A 10766-nucleotide genomic window follows, 5' to 3' on the forward strand; every position below is an offset into this window, starting at 1 on the left:
CTTATTTGTTTCAGTTTACTCTCTAGTCTTTAATCTTGACTCATTAATTTATTAAATGCTCAAGATGCTTCAATACTACAGACAGAAAAAGAGTATTGGGCTGGGTCTGAAGGCTGCATAGCTAAATGAAGTCAGAGTGTTCCAAATACACTGGAGAATCTGTTTGTTGATATGTCTCACATTTAAAAACTCTGTTGATTCGCTTGCTTAATAGATAATTAACCTTGTTTAAGAACTGGCATGCATGAATGAGACTAAATTATCAGGTCTATTTTGGCTACTGTGGAGTGTTGGCACCTAGTTAAAAATGGTAATCTAGGATCTCTTTTTAGACAACAGAGAAATTCAGGAAGCTCTCTGAGTATGTGTGTATGTCTGCATGTGTAGTTTGCTCTGTCCTGAGGCATGTGCAGGTGTTATTTCATCAAGCAGAGCTATGTCTAGAAAATGGGTCAGATTAGAGTTTTGATTTGCATCACTTCAATGCAGCTTTGCTTAAATGAGGCTTAATAATTGAAGTAAAATGAACAAAAGTATGTATGGTTTAGAAGACAGTATTGAGTCTGGCAAGTAGGTATCTTATTTTGTGAGAGGCTGTATTAGTGTTCATGAGATATTAAAAAAAAATTGCTGTATTTTTATGTGAAAAGTTCCTTAGCAGTATCATGGAAAAAATTAATAATTGGCATGATTGTAAGATCATATTTTGTATTTATTTATATTTTTGTTTAAAGTAAAATATATTTCAATAAAAATATATTCATTCCACAAGATGTAACAAAGTAACTTAGGCCATGTGCTCTTCAACATCATCATAAATTCCTTGGACACAGGACTGGAAGAGATATTAAACAAATTTGTAGATGATACAAATCATCTACAAATGATTGTAGGAGGAGCTGTTGAGTCCCTCTAAGGCAGGGAGGCCTCAACAGATCAGAGGGCTGGGCAATCAAAAACTTCAGCCATAGGAAGTTCAACAAGTGCTGGATTCTGCACCTGGCATGGGGCAGCCCTGGCTGTACAGACAGGCTGGGGAGTGAGATTCTAGAAAGCAGCACCATGGAAAGGGACCTCGGGATTCTGGTCAATGACAAGCTGAACATGAGCCAGCAGTGCCCTGGCAGCCAGGAGGGCCAACCCTGTCCTTGGGAGCATCAGGGACAGCATTTCCAGTCAGGCAAGGGAGGGGATTGTCCTGCTCTGCTCTGCCCTGGGGCAGCGTCACCCCAAGTGCTGGGGGGCAGTTTTGAGTGACACAATAGATTCTTTGGACTTGCTGTGAGTTTGTGGCTTTTAGACATTAAATTCCTGGGAAAGATATTCTAGAAAAATTATCTGCAATCTTGTAGTGTAAATCCTTTAAAAACAGAAGGAACGCAGGCAGGAGCTTTCTACTGAACCTTGTACTACACATTTATTAAAATATGAGCAAATTTTATGCTGGAAAAAAGTAAACCATCTTTTTTTCTTTAATTATCAGTTACTCTTTCCACTTCAGTCTGATTAAAGTTAGAACTGCTTTTTGACAACGGAATGGAATATTTCTAACTAATCTAGAAACTGAATGTGAATCACCTAAGCACTGATCTCTGGATATTTAGCTTGGCCTCTATTTCAAATAAAACTCAATATGTTACAGATGAGAAAATAATTCAAAATCTGAATTTCTCTTGAGTTAACCATTTGAGGTTTGTAATTAATTATTTATATTATGAAAACTATTAATTTCTTAATTTTTTTTAAACTGGTTTTGATAGGTTATTTGTTTGGTTTTTTTGGGTTTTTTTTGGTTTTTTATGTGTTTGGGGTTTTTTTGTTTGGGTTTTTTTTGTTGTCTGTTTGTTTAAATGCCAAAATAGCTTAAGAATCTGACTTGCAGTACTTGTTTGGGCAAAAATCCTAGTATTTGGTATGATGTTATTAATAGACCTTATGGTGTAAACTTGAATTAAATTATTATACTCACAAGCAAGAGAATAGACAGCTGTCACAAAAATGTCGCCTCAAGTAATACATAGAGATGAAGCTGTAAGTGATTGAATCTAGCCACTATTCTGTAATATTTCCCTAATTAAATTCCTGCATCTGTCAAGGAAAAGAAATGTGTTTTGTCTGGTTGAAGTATTTTTCATAGCAAAAATCTGATAATTACCTAGATTGAATTGAAAGTAAAGAGAAAATCAGGTTGCAATTTAAAGATTCAGTGAATATAAAGAATAATTTAAATGTGCATGTCAGGGAAGTTTTGTTGTTGACAAATACCAATAGAGCCAAACTTAAATGACCTGCAGAAATTCACTAATTAACTGCACCCTTTTACCTCTTCTGTCACCATCCCTTTATTTTTGTACCCATTAGGTTACCACCTTAGGCCTAGTAGATAGATCAACACATGCAATTTTTTTCAGTGTAGATAAAGATGCAATTTTTTATTTTCTTTTCAGAATAAGATTATAGAACTTGCACTAGGCACAAAATGAAAAGGTTTCACTCCAAAGAAGAACATTTATTTTATAATTTCTGTGGACTGGATTCTAGTTAGCTTAAGCTGCATTCAGTCTGAGAAAAGCCACTTTACTATCTATGCATCCAATATTTAACAACTACATGCCCCCTAGAGAATTATTCATATTCTGCAAATCATCTTTATAAAAACTCTGGGGTTTTAGAGGAAAAACAATAAACTCACTATGAACACCCCTCATCAAGTCTGTGTTCCTGCCCTGCCAAGCTTCATGTAGAATGGATAGATTTTACAGTCCTCTTTCTGCCTATTGTCTTCATCAAAGTATCCTGAATAACATTCCTGTTCCCTCCTTCAGTTAGCTCACTTGGAAATAATAATTTTCTTCCTGTTTCCATTTATTAGATGACTCATTTATTTTTTAGCTTTTCATGCCTTGCTATAAGGCACAACTACACAGTCACAAGAAGGAGCGCCAAACAGCTGTCACGTCATGTCATTAGAAGGGGCCACAAACCATCAAAGATCTCTGAATGTTCCCATTATTCGCTTCCACAGGGTTGTTTCAGCCAGTGTAAAAGCTCTCTGGAGCATTCCCATGTAAGGCTGAATGTCTATAACCCACAGAACTCTGCTGCACACGCCCCCATGCCCCAGGAATCAAAACTACAACCATAGGTCTGACCGTGGGCATCAACACTGCAAAAATCAAGTGTTACAGCTGGATCCACAGGTGGTGGTATCTTTCCTTTCCACTGCCTACTCTTGTCCTTTCTTTCTCTTTCGTTCGTTTCCTTAGATATTTTCTTCATATTATTATTGTTTTTTAAAGAAAAGAACCAAAATGGTCACATACTTAATTTCTGTTCCAATTACTTTTTAAAAATAAACCTTCATTATATATACAGAGGTCCTCCTGTGTTTGTTTTCATCCTCAAAAATGGGTCCTGACAGAAGATCATCAAACTTGAAGATGTTTTGACTTCTATCTTATATGAGATCAGATGTGCAAGTATTAAACTTTCCTCTTGTTTCCAGAGGCTTTGAATGTGAATAAGTTATGGATGCGGCCCAGTGAAATATGAACCTGAAAGATGATTCCCATTTCTAATCAGATGAGAGAATGAGACATAGCATTGCATAAATGTGTTTTATTAAAATTCTATTTTTAAAGAGAAGCACATAATTCAAAAAAGGATCAGGGATTCATCTCAGAAAATTAATTTGATTGTATATTTTGTATTAGAAATGCCCCCAGTTGTTAAAGTGTTTACTAACATAAAAACCACTACTGTTGTTTTGTTCTATCAAATTATTTTGCTCTCTTTCTGGTTTTCATGCTGCAAAACAAAAACAATAGAAAGCAGAATATACTTTAAATTAACTACTTGAGTTCACCTGCAGAGTATATCTTTCATTATTCAGTAAAATCTTACAGTAGCAGGTCTCAAGTACCTTAACCTTTTCAATACAGCAAAATAGTGAGAATTTATGCATTTATCAAAATGTTGCAATACATTTCTTCCAAAGAGAAAAAGAAACATTTATCTTCCTCAGCTAGCAGTTTCATTTTCAAGAGAAGGGAAAATACAAATTTTATTATACATAAATTAGGAAAAAACCCTTACTGTAAATAAAAGATACCCATTTTGCAACTAAGCCATCATAAAATCCATAAAATAGAGGTATTTTTGACTGAAATAAAAATACGATCTGAATTGTATATGTATACTTCCAAAATATAACACTAATGGTTATTGGCATGTCTTTCTTCTGCTGACACATTCTAACTAAAAGCTGGCATGATAGATGGGATTACTTGACTGCAGGATTCAGATGAGTAAAAGGAGCAATAATCCAGCTCACAGAGATATTAATCTAGCAGCCAGAAAAGAGTCAATGTTTAATCAAAATACTCATTTTTTAAAACAAATTTGTTTTCATTACTCCTAAGCCAGCATTAAATAGGGCTGATGAATTATTTCACAGTATTTTAAATGCTATATGTAAGTTTGTGAGATTTCCATGCTACCTGTGTGCCACCTTGGAGGCAATCGGAATGAAACTAATTTATCTGAGGCAAGATCTGAATTGTCTGATTTAGTTCTTAAGTCAAACCAAAAGTAATTCTGCATCGGATTCAAAGCCTGCTGACAGTGGCAGCTCCTGGGCCTTCGGGAGGGGTCCCATCCAGGTACAGCCAGTAACAGCTGAGGATCCACCAGGGACAGAGCTGTGCGCTAATGAAGAACTCTGTACTGAAAATGTTTATCAGCTGAAATGAGAAAGGAAAAGCAGACAACTGTTGGAGACACTGAAACTAAAAGTGTTTCACAGAAGTGAAACAGAAGCACAGAAGTGCAGCAAAATAGCCCATTGTGCAAAGTGGAAGGCCCTTTAAAACAAAAAGCTCTACAGAGACAGAGATTTACCTACTGCAGTCCTGTGCTTGATGAAACAACAGTGAGAAACGAGTTTAACGCTAGGCCAGTAATGAGTTTTATTTTTAAGCCAGAGACTCAGATACTGAGTTTGCAACCACAACTCTTTCCAAACAGCTTCATGTGTTTGCTTTCAACTAAATATGTATGGAGACCCATGCATTTGGATTTACACAGAAAAGAAAATAACCTCTGTGGAAGAAACCTACATGAGAAGTTAAATAAAAGTTGTTTCTCTCATATACTTCCATTGTGTGGATGATGCAATTTTGTACAAATAAATATCAAAACAGCTCATAAACATTTCCTCTTTTTCTCCTCCCTCTAGTAGAGATTGTTATTGATTTGTTCATATGGATTCACTGATTTAAGTGCACACAAGCACTTGTCACAGAAAGTGTGAGAATGCCAAATATTTGACAGACAATATTAAGTAATTAAAGATTTTACTGTTGCTTCTTAAGGCCTTTGTATTGAAAAGTAGCTGCATAAAGGGAGTCACCAGCAACAGGAACAGCATATATTGCTCAAATTTTACAGAAAGATCCAAAGGAGCTGTTGAGAATTTGCTAGCATATTCCTTTTGAAGGTATTGCATTTTTGTGGTCTCGATTACTGAACATTCCATCTCATCAGGCAGTGAATTTCTTAGCATATGTTCTCAGATCAAAGGCATTGGCTCCCACCTAATAAAACAGTACATTATCATGACTCAGTGAAAAAACAGATAAATTCCTTGAATGCCCTTAAACAACACTGTGTTTCTGCATTCTGAAAAATATTCATATGTCATGTAATGTTTTCCAAATAATCCAATTATTTTGGGCTGAATTAATAAAGGATTTATAAATATAAAAATACACAGATATGTAAATAGGTTTCCACATTATCCTAACAGAGGCAGAGAAGAAACTACAGTACTTGTAATTGAGAGTTTGTATGCTTTTTAAGTTTAGCAAATAAAATTACTGGAAAATTTTATGCCTATTATCATATCCATCTGTATAAAACAAGGTATTTGCTTTTATTTATTGACAAAACCATGTGAGTTGCTTCTGATGTCTTCTTTGAATTTCTTTATAAACTGCCCAGAAACTGCCAAACTTCTGGGGTTTCCATGGGTATGGTGGAGAGAGCAGCTGAGCATCTCTAGGAAGTATAACAGCTGGATCTCACAGCTCAGAGTGATGTATATTGTGGTAACACAAGTAATCCAGGTATGTCTCCAACTCCACAGAACTTTTGTTTTGACTGAGGAAAATGACAGGAAAACTACCTTACTCTTTTCTTAGGATAACATTTTTTAATTGAATGTAAACAATGTATATTGACTTCAGTGAAGCAACTTGTAGAACAAGGAATTTCATATTTTCAGTTGCACAAGTTTATTTCATTTGTGTCCTGGAATATGAAAAAATATATATTATAGGTACCAAAACTATCCTAAAAATGTATAAAGCAGGCTACTCAAAGGTACTGGCAAGCCTTGCCAACGAATGAGTTTTCGAACTCTAACTTTACATTTGTCCTAGACACACCCACTCAATGTAAATTTCAATTAGCTACTATATTTTTATTTATTTATTTATTTCATAGAGTCATGGAATCATTCTAGTTGGAAAAGACAGTTAAAATTATTGAATTCAATGGTATTACATGGTAGAATCTGGGGTAAGATTTCTTATTCTTGAGCTATTTTACATCTCAGAAATTGTTTCTAAACTGTAGCGTTATGTCTACTTTTGGCTATTTAAGAAAGAATGAAAATTCTAAAGTCACCTTCTTTTATTGGCAAAATAGTTTTCCAACTGCCTATGCAATACAATTGTATAGATTCTGAAGGGGAGATTTGCTCCAGAATTTAACTCTCAACGTCATAGTATCTGGACAGGTCAAACCACATGGTCATTAGTCAATGGATAGACACTCCTAGAGTAAAGTTCTGTAAACTCTACAGAGAACTTTATTTCTGTTCTGTAGACTAAAATTGAAGATGTGATGAGACAGGTTGCAAGTTCAAACAATTTTCTTCCTAGAGGGCACAAAGATTGTAAGTTCAGATGTATGCAGTTCATCAAAGGAATATTAGGATAAAATTTTGATTAGTGTCTATGTTATTCAAGGTTGTTAACTGGAATTCTTAATGTCAAATCCTCTGCAAATCTCTGAAATTTTCATGTATAGACACTGAAGCTCCACTGATTTCTGAGTGGTCTATCTGCCTAAGCCCATACAAACCTCAGTGATATCTTTAAAGTATATTTTATTTGAGGCACCTGGGTCGGTTTTTTTTTTTTTGAGTTAGTTTATCAGGTAACTGGGAACCTGGTTGTTGTGAAAGAGGTGGATATGGTATGTTCTTTAAGAATTCTAAATCATGGTGTCTTGCAGCATTCTGACTCTTGAATACTGGAAACCTTCATCAGTTCTAGTGCAAGTTACTGGGTAATGGAACATTCAAAGCATCCACAAAGAGCAGCTGTAGTCCTACTGACTCTTAATCAAAGAAATTCACAAAAGTTTTCTATATTAGCAATTTGTAGATTTTGTTTTCAAAGAAATTGTAATATTAAATGTGTGTTCCATCATATGGGTGGAGTTAGCAGGGCCAAATTATAGTCATGTAATTTTATCATGTAGTTTATTAGATGCAATAAAATGTATAAGCATAAGGGACATTCTTTCTGATCAGAAGTCAGAGATCATGAGAAATTACAGTGGTTGTGCATGAAACTGAGGACATGCCAAGAGATAGACTTGGTTTAGTGATCTGTCGTTTTCTGTAAATCCACATTTCAAATACAATGAACCATTTACAACTGCATGAATAGTTCCTTAAATGCCTGTTGGAATTATAGCTATGAATATCTAGAAGTTATGAAATTTGGACATTTTTACTTAAAGTATGTTAAACTCTTAACATAACTCCTTAACTATAACTTATGCTCAGAAAATATATACTACTAGCTATGATGAATGGAATCACTCACAAGCATATTTCTTAATAACTGATTTGTTCATTAAGTCATCAGAACCCAGTTCTCTGGTGTTCACCCTTCAGCTCTTTGCAGCAGTTGATGAAGTCAAAGGGAATTTGTTCACTGGCTTCAGAGGGGGCTAATTGAGCTTCCTGCCCTTCTTGAGATGTATAGGATCTTCTGGGTAAAAACTTTGAATTGCTCCCTGATTACATTGAATTCTCTGCTCTGTTTAAATATTCTCCAGTTGTAGCATTGATATACTCTAATTCAGTGAAGTTTCTAATTAAGATTTAGCTTATGTGCAAAACCTCGATGACAAAACTTCCTCCAACGTTTTAATCAGCAAGTGTAATTTGTTATGGCATCTCTGTTAAAATTTATTCAGTCTCCAGGAGCCTGTTTTCTTTTCTGAAATGCAGGACAATAAAAAGTAACTTTCTGCCCTGACTGGTTGATGGCATAAGGCAGTGTTTTGATTACAGAAGTGATTTTCTGAAATCATAAAAAGAACAGAAGTCTACTCATTACCATGGAAAAAACAAGTGACTCTATCTCAGTTCCCCTAAGAGTCATATCTTTTACAAGGTTATTGTTCCAGGCTTGGAAATAAAGACAATTTTTACTGTTTAGGAACTGTTAGAAAGGAATTCAGAATAAGTTCCAAGAGGAAAACAATCAATAATCAAAGATTATTTCAGCATAAATGCCCCAGTGTCTTGGGCATTTATAATCATGGCATTAGTCTTCTCAAAGGGGTAGGTAAATAATCCAATCTAGCTTTTACCCAGTCCTTTCCATCCCTCTCTCCATTGCTCATTTACTCAAATACTTTTGTTTAATGGACCTAGTCCCTATGTGAGCCTGTGTTGAGGTGAGAATGACAAGGTTCCTTTGACCAAAGCCAGAGATGTCTCCACTTTAGCAACTGTGACATTGCTTTTCCCACAGTGATTAAGACAGAATAAATCACTTGTTATCAGGGACACCTGTTTCATTTAAGTTGGGATGGGTTACTTCAAAGAACTCCTCTGTTACAGTTCCTCACCCAAATCATAATAAGGTAATTTGTCCTACCATTACACAAGAAACACGATGGCATTTCAATCTTCTTAGTCAAATATTAATTTACATGAATAACCCAAATAATTTAAATAACCAGGAGTCAGAATTGCCTCTGTGATGTTTCATGGTATCTTGTGTGAGACAGTGTAGCATCACCTTGGGGTAGAACTATTTCTGTCACACCTGTTCAGTCACTAACATTTGGCATCCTGTGAGATGCAAACCACCTCGGAAGGCCAGTTCAGGAACCCAGTCTACAAAGAAACATAATAAACAAAATCACAATCCTAAATATGATCAAAAACGAATGCCAAAGTGCAAATATTTCTCCTTTTAAACCTTTTGGAGAAGAAGAATTAAATACAGTTATGACAACAGGGAGAGGAGAATAATAATAAGAGTGAATCTTGTGGAAATTCAGTTATGTCTTTTGTTCTTGCTCTGTAGTAGACAGTTAAAGTTTTCATGGTCTCGTACCTCAAATGTAGAAATTGTTATTGCTTATATTTTGAACTGTACCAAAAGAAATGCTATTAGGTTGTTATGGATAATAAAAGGAATGGCTTGACTTGCTGTAACAGGTGAATAGACTTAATACATGGCTTTCAGAATGCCAGTCACTCACATTTAGAAAAGCTAGACTTGCTTGTTGGTTTGCAGCAATGCTCCCTCCTGCACTGAAATGTGCTCAGAATAAACTGTAGTGAAAGAAAAAATTAAATTTCTGGTTTCCCTCTCTCAAAAACAACAACAAAAAAAAAAGTGTTGTTTGGGATTTTGGTGATTAATAGGCTCACTCCTTTCTGTTAATTCTTTGAGATGCAGGTAATTTTTAATCCAGCTCTGGAATCTTCTTTTCAGAATAAAGGAAAATGTCTGAGTCTGGTCTATCAGTAGGATTTTTTAGTGCTCAAGTCTACACCATGAGAGGGAAAAGTTGCTGCTTTTTTGGACAGGAAAACACACTTTTCATAATCAACCAGTAGGAGACAAACCATTTTAACCCCCAAATATAATTAGTTTATTTGTTAGAGGTGAAATATTTCTGTTCCCCAGTCAATCTAGAACAAGTATTAGCACAAAACAGTTTATAGGTATTCTCAACTTTAATTCCTACATGCCACCTTCAGACGAAGAACAAGAGACATCAAAAAAGAAAAAAACAGTCCTCCAGTTGCCCACATTATAGAAGTAGCAATGTGCATTCTGGTGAGTTTCAAACACACTATTTGAAAAAAAAAATAATAAAAAGGATTTTTGCATCCATGGAATTTTTTCCTGCCTAAACTCATATACATTTTGAAATAATGTATATGAGCCTTCCTTATGTGACTTTACACCCAAATGGGGGTCTGATCTTTTTCTCTCCCAGACACTAAACATAAATAATCCAGGCATAATTCTAGCCATTGCCAAGGACCCCTATATATGTCACAGGTTTCAAACCTTAAACTTGCACCCAGCATTTCCCAAGGATTCATTTGGAAATGTTTTCAAGAGAAAATATTTTTACAAGCTAAGCCTTCCTTTGACAGACCCTGTACAGCCCCACTACAGATGCACCTCAGCTATTTTTGCCTTCCCTATCCTCACCCTAATCCTAACCCTAAACATATTCTGACCCTCAGCCATGGAACCACTGACCTGGCTTAGATTAAACAGATATAAGAGACAGTTCTATGTGCAACCTACCCTCCTTTAGCAGGCTCTGTAGCTCCACTTCAAATGGTATACTAGGTTTTGACTCCTATTTTGAATTGCTAAAAACACCTTAAACACAAGCTTTTGTATGGACTAAAACCCCCAGAAATATAA

This window comes from Passer domesticus, chromosome 3 (assembly GCF_036417665.1).
Source record: "Passer domesticus isolate bPasDom1 chromosome 3, bPasDom1.hap1, whole genome shotgun sequence".
NCBI classification, from domain to species: domain Eukaryota; kingdom Metazoa; phylum Chordata; class Aves; order Passeriformes; family Passeridae; genus Passer; species Passer domesticus.